Raw genomic sequence first — 12298 nt, 5'->3', positions numbered from 1 at the left:
TTTATATTTTTTGAAATTTGTTTACTATTTTTTTAGATTTATTGAAAATAACTGTTTTTCGATGGTCCAGAATTTTCAGATCAAGTGATTTTCTAAATATCTAAAAAAATAGTAAACAAATTTCAAAAAAATGTAAAATTTGGTCTCCAAACACATATTAATATGGAGAACAAGATGAACGGTTCGGATCGACCATTAGGATTTTGAAAACTCGAATATTGAGCCGTAGCACGGACCAACCCGTGATATGCATAGTACCATAGACTCACTCTATACTATATATGTTTATTGTTCGGTTTAAATGTTTTAATTTCATTTTGTGTGTATCATTATTTTGTCTTAATGGTTCTCCCGTAGCTTCATGAAAAATTCTCCAAAGCAGTGTCAAAAGTTCTAAAAAAATGTCAATAATCTATCAAATTTTAATAAAATTCCCCACATTAACAATAGTTCTTTTCCATTTTTATATGAGACACCTCAACTTTCTTCATGTCTTGCCTAATGGATACTGTTTTCCCTTTTTTGGTGGAGAAAAATTAAGATATCATGTATGGAGGCGAAAAGAAAAAAAAATAGTTAAACATTTCACAAAATTGTTTATACGATAGTTTATATTTGAGTTAATAATAAAATTGGATAAAAAGGATAATTAACACTATTCAAATGTAAAAGCAATATTTTTTTTTCAAATTTAAAATATACATGGAGGGTATTTGAACTCTAAAAAAAGTTGAGAGTTCGTCATACTTTATTCATATCATCCTCCATAAAATATTTCTTTTAAAGCTATATTTTTCTCTAAGATTAAACGGTTTGAATTGCTTTTGGTACAGTGATATGTTTCAGTGATGAATATCACAGAGTTAATTAGAGAGAGTGTATAATAATTGTGTGATTAAAACTTCATGCAGAAAAAAAGAACAGTGGACAGGTCATGATCATTTTCACTAATGATATGATTTGGATATGTATTAATATTAAAGTCGGACCAGACCGGACAGTTGAACCGAAAAATTTGTTCAGTATGGTTATTTAAAAGGAAAAATTGGACCTGATTTTTTGTCCGGTTTGGTTCTTTAAAAAGATATCGGCCGGTCAAGATCGGTTTAACTCAATGTTTTTTTCTTAAAAACCGTAGACCGTGCATTGTTAATCGCTTAATCCATTTGTCAATTTGAATTAATTATAAATGAAGGTAAGAAGTCTCACCATTAATCATTTAAAGAGATATTATTTAAAATTAGGAAGATACTTGAATTATCTCTAATGATATTTTGATCGATATTATATGGATTGGGATAAACTAGAATAACTCAAACTAATCTAATCCTTTGATGTCGTCAAAATTTATAATTTGAAATTGTGTATGTCGTTTTTTTTCTTTTCTTTTCTTTTCTTCTTCTTTTTTTTTTTTTCTTCTTCTTCTTTTTTTCTTCTTCTTTTGAGAACCTTGCAGGAGCTGCCATGTGTATTGAAATTGTGTATGTCAACTTAGTGATATTCTTATACACAAACCTTTTTTCAGAGATGCAAATTGACGTTAGATTAGATTGAAATAGTGCATCCAAATATCAAAATATTTGTTTAAATTGATGTTAGATTAGATTGAAAAATCAAGTTATTTAGTTATTTGAAGAATAAAGGGACCTATTTTTTTGAGATAGGAATAAAAGTCTTAATATTAGTCTCTCATATATGATTAAAAGGTTTATTTACATCGATTTTTGTTGAGAAAATTGTTTGAAAAAATAATGAAATATGACTCTTAAGATTGAAGTCACTATAAAAGAAAGTGAGAAGAAAAAAAAAATTAAAAATGGTAAATTAAAAAATACAATGGAAAACAGCCTTCCCTCGTTTTCTGAATAGTTTTTTTGATGTGAATAATTTTTGGTATTTAGTCTCTGTGTTTTATTGTTCAATTTATATGTATAGTTTCATTTTGTGTGTATATTTATTAAATTTCTCACATTAACAATGGTATTCTCTTTTCATTTTTACATGAGACACCTCAACTTTCTACATATCTTGCTTGGTGCATCCTTTTCTTTTTCCTATTCTGTTAGAGAAAAGTTAAGGTGTTACGTACAGAGGCGAAACAAAAATAAAAAAAAAATAGTTAACCATTTCATAAGAGGCCAGCATTTATTTCTTTCATGGCCGTGGTGGTTGCACTGAGAACACCTCAGATTTTGTCTACTGTCCCTCCTCCTGCCTCGGACGTCACTGAATTGGTTCCATTGTTGATGGTGGGTGCTGATTGTATCTTTCCGTGAGGTGATTTCACCATTTACAAGCCTTATATTTCCTTTCGTAATCAATGCTGTAGCAGCTAATTTTGCGCACGACTGATAGTTGTCGCCATTCGACAGTGTTTTCAGTGATGAGCTAGCGTTGACGTGTAAATGTGACGTCTTATCGCTCCCTCTAATGTGCATTTCATCGCTTCTGATCAGCGTAGAGGTGTTTGTCGTTTTAGCGAATTTTGGAATTTTCCGAAACTGGTCTGGCACCAGATGAGAAATGCTCTAATATCATATTAATTTTGGTGAATTATATATAAGTTTTTTATCAGCAAATCATATCATATCCTATACATCTTTACTTATATATACATGAGGCTTTACTAGCCGTTGACAATGATACTAAATTTAGAAATTAACCTAACGGCTCTTTAGCCAAATAAGAATATCATTAAAGAAGGAAATAACACAGCAAAGAGAAACAGGAATACAGGATAAGCTTTGCAAAAGAATACATCCAAAGTTATGCTAAGAGTCTCCCGCTATATTATCTCCAACAGATACAATTTTAAATCAATTATACGAAATCTCTGTTGTTCTCTTTCTGACAAGTGGAATGATATTGTTGCTCTTTTACCAGTTGACGAATTTTTCAAGGTTTTACTAGTCCTTCCAATCAATTCATTTATCCTAATATATTTTTTTTCCTCCTTGCTTTATTGGACTGGTACAACCATACAAAGTGTGATACTGAACATCTGTCCGCTCTGATACAGTGGTGATTGATCAAGATGACTGATCTTATCTTCTTAGCCTGTGTTATTCTGTATTGTGATAACCTTTCACTATTTTTCTAGGCTTTGTAAAGATAGAAGGTTGGTTTATATTTTCTATGCTACGGTAGGTTGATTTGTACAAACATGAGTTTGGAAAAAGCAACGGAGGCTTGCTTTATATAAAAATATATATATATATATATATATATATATATATATATATATATATATATATATATATCGTTGGATACAAGAATTTGTTATTATATAAAATATTATAAATATATCGTTGGTACCATGAAATTTCAAACCATAGATGGATCGGAGAAATTTTTCCTGATCTAAATTTTTTTTTTCAAGTTGTCACACAGGTTCGCAGGATGGAAGCCACATAAGATTCTATTTTCATGCAATTTAGTGATCAATTTTCATGCAATTTGTAAAGTAATTGGACTGGAAACGGGATCTTTTGTGGCCTATATTCTGTAAAGCTGTGACAACCAGAAAATAATAAAACTCTTTGGATCGAGAGAAATATTTTCGGTACAAAGTTTGGATAAGAAAAAATTTCTTCGATCCATCTATGGTACTCTTTCTCTTTTCCTCTATTATTTTATAATATTTTCTATAAATAAAAAATAACAATATTTTATGAATACTTGTTGTGTAGTTTGTGATATTAATTATAGGAGTAGAACTGGGGTGTTCTTAAGCTCAACAAAGTGTTTGGTGAGCTTAATTCCAAAACTCATCAAATCGGTTTCAAATGACGAATCTGAACAATTGAAATCCATCTACCTTACGAGTGATGCGTCTACATGTGAAATTTTAAACATTCGAATTAATTTAGTATAAAGTCAAGCGGTCAAAACACATTCAAAAAATAAATGTACTAAAATTAATTTATTAACCTTCTAATTTTGACCAATTGATTTTATACTAAATTAATTGGAATGTTTAAAATTTTCACATGTAGACGCATCACTCGTAAGGTAGGCAGATTCTAACAGTTCGGATTCGTCATTTGAAACTAATTTAATAAATTTTGGAGTTAAGCTCACCACTTTGGTGAGCTTAAAAACACTGTAGTTCTACTCTAATTATAGTGTATGGTAACGGCGTGCGGAAAACTTGAACTTTTTTATTCTTGCAATTTGTGTTGCACAAAACACAGGAAAAAGAAAGGGGAGGGAAAGAGAGAGTTCTGTGATCAAATCTGACTGAAAAGTTTATTTGCTTCAGAATTGAAAATTTTGAGGGGAGAAAGGAGAGGTGGAGAGCTAGTATGAAGTCTCAATATAAACTTTTCAATTTTTCTCACCCTTCAAATTGAGGGTATTCAAGGTGAACTTTTGTGTGTTTACTTCTTTTCCTTTATACATGTTGTAATGGAGCACAACCTTGAAAGATCAACATTCGAAAACTTGGTGTATGATTATGCATGTTCACTTCTCAAGAGGGACTACTACATCTTACTACTAACTCGGAATAAGGCGGAATAGTATCCTCTGCGGAGTCGTTCCGTGCGGAATTTTTAATCTGGTCCGTTCGTTTTGGATCGAACGGACCAGATTAAAAGCTCGGCAAATTTTGAATTTTTTTTTTCAATTCGGACAAGATCTGATCTGTTTCGTCCGATCCGAAACGAATGGACTAGATTAAAAGCTCCGCACGGAACGACTCCGCAGAGAATACTATTCTAAATAAGGCACCATGTTCACTTCTTCAACTGTACGGATTTCATCATGACATTTCATATAAATTTTTAACTATCTATTTAAATAGAGTGATTTCGAAAACTAGCATTTGATCTAGTGATAAAGACTACCATGTATGTGAAAAGTCATGAGTTTGAATCTTGAATAGAGAATTTTGTTACTGATATTAAATAGTTTGATAACTTTCACCTTCAACCTTTACTTAAAAAAAGAGAGCGATTTCATCAAATTAGATATTTTAGACAAATAAATATATAAAAAAATCTAAATTAGTATAAATCTTTTGATTTGAACTCGACTTTCCAATCATTTGGAACTCAGATTTATTTTCTTCTTGTACTCGAATTGTGGACCGATTATGGTACAAAAATTCTAGGAGTTACAAATTTAAAAATTCACACTCATTTCAATACTTTTAAATTAAATTTATCTTAATTAAAAAATTTATTAGATGATGAAACATTTTGCACTTATAATTTTGCAATAGTTGAGCCATAAACTGATGTTTTGGCATAGAACTCCGTGAGCACAAAAAGAAAGAAGTGCTGAGGTTTTAACATACACTTTTTATGGGTATTAGGGGGTGAATTCATTCTCTGAGAATTCTCAAACTTTGAGTGTTTTTCTGAAAAATCTCAACCGTTCAAATACGTTATGTATGAATCTCAAAGCACAAAAAATATTGTCCCCTACGTTATCCTCGAATAGACACCGTACATGACAGTCATGCAAAAGTTGAGGTATCTCAGAGAATATGCACTTATTAGGAGATTGCATACATCCCCATTCTAAAATGAACACACATTAGATAGTTAGATACTGATATTGGTATTTTTTTCCCAAAGTAAAACATGGATCATGCAAAGTCAATACTAACCTAGATAGCAGTGACTTCCTATTTCATTTTGGTCAATTTATATTTTTGGGAAACTATTTTATTATTGAGTAAAACTAGGGTGTTTAAGTTAGCAAGCCCCTTGGTGAACTCAAGTCTAAAATCTATCGAATCGGCTTCAAATGACGAATTCAAACCATTGAAATTCACTTACCTTACGAATGATACGTTTACATGTAAAAAATTTTAATTTTAAAATTAATTTTGTATAGAGTCAAGTGGTAAAAATTTTTTTTAAAAATGAATACATTAAAATTAATTTATTAATTTTCTAATTTTGACCGCTTGACTTTGTACTAAATTAATTCGAATGTTTAAAATTTTCACACATAGACGCATCACTCGTAAGCTAAGCGGATTTTAACAGTTTGAATTCGTCATTTGAAGTCGATTTGATGAGTTTTAGACTTGATTTGACCAAGGAGCTTGGTCAACTTAAGAACACCCTAGTTTACTCTTTATTATTATTATGTTGGAGCCTTCTTGGGTGCAATTTGGAGCTTTCAAATATCTCAAGTCAAACTTTTACTTCTACCGCCAAATTCTTATATTTGTAGGTTTTTGATAGATTCGGATAAACCAATGCAAACAAATTTGAATTGTCGATTTCATAACCACCGATAGTTTTGTCATGACCCATGCCTTCGATCAAAGACCAATCTTATCATGACATGCATCAAGCAGTGGCACAACGAAGGGGTGCCTGATCAGGAATCCATATCCTCTCAGATATATGAAGAGGTAGAATATTCTCAGTCGATTCACAATTAATTCAGTGTCTAAAATATAAGAGAGAGGGTCAACAATTTAAAATTCATATTCTTTAGGCCGTGCTTCAAACGGGTAGAAATCTCTTCATTAAAGGAAAGGAACGGGAACAAAGGAGAAGAGGAGAAGATAGGGGGCTGCCCACGTTGCGACCCCGCTCCAGAGGAAGGTAATTGGAGAGGGAAGGAGAGGAACGTGCTACTGTAGCAAGGGTAAGTCGCTATACAAAGTTCTGAAATTTGTAACCCCGAATCAGGGTGTAGGATTTACTGTAGCGAGAGAAACGACGCTCGAGCTCTTCCTTCCTCTTCATTCCCCTTCCTCTGAGCGTTGCGTTTGTGGAGCATAGTCTTAGATAACAAAATATCTCTGTTTGGATCAAGGCCGTCCAATCAGAATCTAGATTAATTTAACTCGACATGGAACACATAGAAACACTTTAATAATCATATGAATTCTGATTGGACGGTCCAAATCCAATCGATCTTTATATTTTAAAATTACACACATGAACCCCATGTATGCAGGGGTGGACTCAAGTAGAGTCAAGAGGAGGCAACTGTTTTTTCTGGATTTTGAAATTTTATGGAGATCTATAGGTTCAGATCAACTTTGCTCTTCTTTGGAAATTTATTTGCTCCCTCTAAAATTTTGATATATAATTTAAGTTAAATTTAGAGTTTAAATTAGTTTAAATTCTTTGAATTCAGATTGATAATTATAATTAGAAGTCAAAAACATTAAAAATTAGAAATCAAAGTATTGAAAATATAAGTTAGAGCATTGTTTTTTAGCTAGTTATTGATTAACTAATGAATTTGAACCAATTAACAGTTTAAATTCGATTCACTAATTTTTTATTCTTCCGATGAAAATTCTGAATCTGTCTCTGCCAACCATCACTGTGCGTTTTAGTTGATAGAAGAATGACAACTGATAGCACATCGCAATCAACAAAGGTGAGACATTTTTACGAAATATTTCATGAGACAACAGCTACTTCCAAAATAGCAAAAAGGTAATATATATGTGCTTGGTGGTGAAAATTTCCCTAATTTTGTTCTTTCATGCATGGAAGTATCACTAATTCTTCGAAAACAACTAAATGAATTAAGCGAATATATTTCTTGTCTCTTGTGCACAAAGGTATGCGGCCACCTAAGTTTGTGAAAAGATCATATTTTTTTTTTTTGTTCTCCCTTTTTTTCTTTTCTTTTTCTGTTTCATTAAATCTGGTGGTTTCAAGCCTTGTTATTTTTCTTTGTGAATTTTCTTAATTATGACGTTGCCAACTATTATAGATGTTGATTTATATTTGAAATATGAAAATTGATTTCATAAAAAGTACTCATTTATGTACTATAGCATTATTGTGAATCTATTTTGCTTTTTATCCATTTTTTCTCGGAACCGAACAAATCAAAGTAAACATATTGTTGCCATTATTAATGAAAATTAAACATGTTCATACATAAGTTGTTCAATTCTATACAAAATATGTAGATATTCTAAAACATTTAAACTAAAATGAAAGAAAAGAAGCAATGATTGAACCAAACAAAATATAAACCATACTTGAACCAATATAATTTGGTCGGTTTGGTTTAGTCGGTTTTGAAAAATCTAAACCAAACCAAACCTTTTAAACCGAAATAATTCAAAAATTCAACAGAATTAATCCATTTAAACCGAAAAACCGAACCATTTAAACTGAAATTTTTCAATTTGGTTGAAAACCGAACAAACCGAACCGTTTGAACACCCCTAGCTAGTATCGAGAACTTGGTACTAATTTTGTAACTTAACAAGTTATTTGGTGAGCTTAATTCTAAAATCTATCTAATTAACTTCAAATGACGAATTCAAACCGTTGAAACTGATCTATTTAATGAGTGATAACATGTAACATTTACAAATTCTCGAATTTATTTAGTATAAAGTCAAGCAGTCATAAAAAGACGAAAAATGAATGCATTAAAATTAATTTATAAATTTTTTTTGTTGACAGATTAATTTTACACGAAATTAATTCCAAAATTTATAAATTTTGCATGTAAACACATCACTCGTAAAATAGATCAGTTTCAACAGTTGAATTTATTATTTGAAATTAATATGATACGTTTTAGGTTAAGCTTACAAAAATTTTGTAGAGCTTAAGAACACCTAGTTCTACCCATAGTTACAAGATTCGTAAATTATTCATTTTTTTGGTGATGATGAACCGAACGCCGAATTATTTGGTTGACCGAAGTTTGACTGAATTAAACCCGAATATGCGAATTTTACAAATTTTTCCTGAATTTTACAAATTATTCACGAATTTTTCCCAAATTTTTCTCGGAACATTTTTTCTGCTCTCTTGCAGAACTGAGATATCTGATTCGGATAATTCCGAATCATTCCCGAATTATACCCAAATTATTCCCTAATCACAAAATTTTTGACTTCGCCGAACCGAAACCGAATAATTTATTTGTCATGAACCTATACAAAATCTGTACGTCCGGTTTTAATAAATCCAGTGAGTAGACCCCACTTTTATGAAAAAATAAATAAATTTACTAAGAGCAATAAGCCAATAAGTCAATAAGTTCGTCGAAAAGAGGTTACCTCTCTTGCTGAAAAGTTAAAGAGTACGACCGCTGTTTAGATTAAAAAGTAAAGCTTTTTTAGATGAATTTATTCTCAAGCGAAAGAGATTTTGTGGATTCAAAAATATTCAACGAAGCAGTTGTTGTCGCAAGATGCATGTATGCATTAGTTGTATCGTGAGGATTCTGCATATTCCTATCTAATTCTGCTGTAGAAAGCAAACAATGAATAGATCCAGGAATTTCGATCTCAGCATATTTAGTCTTACATTTAACTGTGCTTTGAAAGTGAAGCATGCCTCATTTTTCTTTGGTTCGGTCAAATTAGAGAAATCAAGTAAAGCACTGCCTCACTGTCAGAGAAAAAACCTCCTTTATAGTCTGTTCATAGTAAAGAAAAGACATAATGTGATGCGACGAAATGTGATTGTTAATTACATTGTGATTTGATCATGTTACGTTATTAATAAAATAGATATTTTCACAAAGCAAAATAAAAACTAATTTATGTGTACTTTTTGACTTATCCTGTGAGCTTTATGGAAACCTACTAGTCTAGCTATTAGCTTTTTATTATCTCTCATTTAATGCATGGGAAGATCATGGAAAACTGAATCAATTCAAATTTCAAAAGCTGCTTATTTTCTCAAACCAGTTACTGGTTTTTTTTTTACTAAAATCGGTGCATTAACACGGGTTTTTTTTCGGTTCAATAGCATACACGGTGTACTAAATGAACCAAACTGGAGATTTAGTTGGTTCCGGTCGGACCGCCCGGTCCAATCCGATTTTAATAACAGTGGTACTAGATAAATGGGTTCTGCTCAGCTCCAATTGCCTGTACTCTACCTCTGCCTCTTCCCCATTCTCCTCTACCTCCATAGTCACTAGATCCTGACAAGACAGATTCACAATATCCAAAGGCATTAATAAAGATAATTTAACAAATTGACTATCTCCCAGGATCTTACACCAAAACGAGGCTAATGAGATAATCCGAGCACCTACTGACTAAACAGAGAGGACATGACTATTTTGAAAACAAAATTTGTTTCTCTCCAATCAAATAGTCCAAAGAATAGTGCCTCTAACTAATTCTACCATTTCCCTATCTTTTAGAGGATTAATGTATCAATCCATCAAAGATCATCAATATTGTCACAATCAAAAACAAAATTATTATGAGTATCTATTCAACTCCACAACTTACTAGCAAAAGAACACTGAACAAACAAATGTGTGGCTGTTTCAAAATTTCCACATAAAGGACAACTAGTGTCTCCCTACCACCCTTTTGTACTAAGTATCTCTTTAGTTAATAATTTATTCTTTTTCAGCAGCCCTAATTTTTTTTTTAACCTTTAAAGGTAGTTTGGAACCACAAATGGAGTCACATGATGAACTATGCCATCAAACTCTAACCAATTGTAATAGGAGTGAATAGTAAATGATCATGTATTGGACCATCACCATTGGATAGAATCAGGGGAAGTAGGATTAGGGGAAATGTCTCTAAGTTTAGCATGTAAAAAGCTAAGCTAAGGAGTAAAATTGCGCTAATCGAGCTATTTTTGGACTTAAAAAGCTAAATTACAGAGTAAAACTGCGCTAATTGAGTTACGGCCGCTATAGCGGCAATAGTAGTCCGCTATGCTACATGGACTTATTATTATTACTTTGCAATTTAAATGGGCTTTAAAGTCCAATTTGAAATTAAATTACATGAGCTTTTTTTTTTAAATTAAGAAGCTATATCAATAAATTTGAAAATTGTGAGGTGGACTATATCAATTAAATTATTTGTATCATGCATTATGCGTTGGGCTCTTCAGAAATTAAAACAAAACCTAGTCAAAAGAATGACTGATTTGAATATTTAGTAAAATGATACTTAATATATGATAGTAGGATATTTTGAATATAAAATATATCGATAGTTTTTGAATTAGGGATATTTTGAATGACAATTTGAATTTTGTATTGGTTCAAAATGAATATTAGAACTTCTTAATAAATTTGGTATTTTTTGAATGACAATTTGAATTTTGTATTGGTTCAAAATGAATATTAGAACTTCTTAATAAATTTGGTATTTTTTTCTCTATGAGACTTTAGATAGTATTTATTATTAATAGAAATATAAAATATAATTATTTAAAAGAAAAAAACGTTATGTATGATAGCTTTTGCTATTACTGTGCTATTTATAGAGAGGAGAGAAAATGAAAAAAAGAGATGAAAAGAGGAGTAGAGCGGAGAGAGCAGTTTTCACAGCTTTTCCAATTTTTTGGTAAAGAAATCTATTGTTATTAATTAAAAAACAGAAACTTTTTTTTTCCTCATCCAACCAACCATTGATCTACATCAAAATTTGTGCATGAAAAAAATGAACGGTTGGATGAGGAAAAACAGAAATCTACTTTTACAAAAAAAAAAAAATAACAGCTAATTCATACTCAATTTTTCTTTTGTCATGACACGGTACAATTTCGTGTATATCTGTTTTTAACCAAATTATTGATTCGGTTTCAAAATAATTTCCGATGGTCCCATCTATGAGATAAAAAAGAAATAAATCATTTTTATTTCCGATACTTAGATTTTTTTCTTTTTAATAAAAAATTGTAATTCTCACCTCATTGATTAAACGTTCTCTATTTTAGTCACAATAATTGGTGATTCGGTGAAAACTACATATTCCATCTTCCCAATAAGACAGGGATCCATCAACTGGAAGTAGTAGATTAGACAAGATGTCAAAGAAGATAGACAAAATTGAACTAAAAAAATATAATAATTAAGAAAATACATTGTAAAACAGTCCTCCAATGCTATTAATTTTGTATTTCCTAGTTTAAAATAAAGAACATATTACACAAGAGGAGGGATCCAATTACATCTATTTTGGTGACACCGAATTAGACTTTCCATTTATAAAGTTTTCAAAGTTCAAATAGTCGATCCAAACCGGTCAACATAATAGATATATTAAAATGTGCTTGCAGATCAAATTTTACATTTTTTTTGATTTTTTTTACTATTTATTAATTATTTAACAAAATCACTATATTCAGACCATTGAATTTTTGTACTCATTTTAATAAATAGTAAAAAAAAAGATAAAAAATGTAAAATTTGATCTACAATCACATTTTAATATATTTATCATGTTAAACGGTTTGAATTGACTATTTAAATTTTAAAAATATAGAATGTAATCCGATGTCACCAAAAAAGAGTATAATTAGATCTCTTCATTAAACAAATAGTCTTAAAGTGTCATGTTCCACATTAATGTTTCGAA

This window comes from Carex rostrata, chromosome 3, assembly GCF_964058835.1.
Source record: "Carex rostrata chromosome 3, lpCarRost1.2, whole genome shotgun sequence".
NCBI classification, from domain to species: domain Eukaryota; kingdom Viridiplantae; phylum Streptophyta; class Magnoliopsida; order Poales; family Cyperaceae; genus Carex; species Carex rostrata.
Note: the sequence above shows the minus strand (reverse complement) of the source record.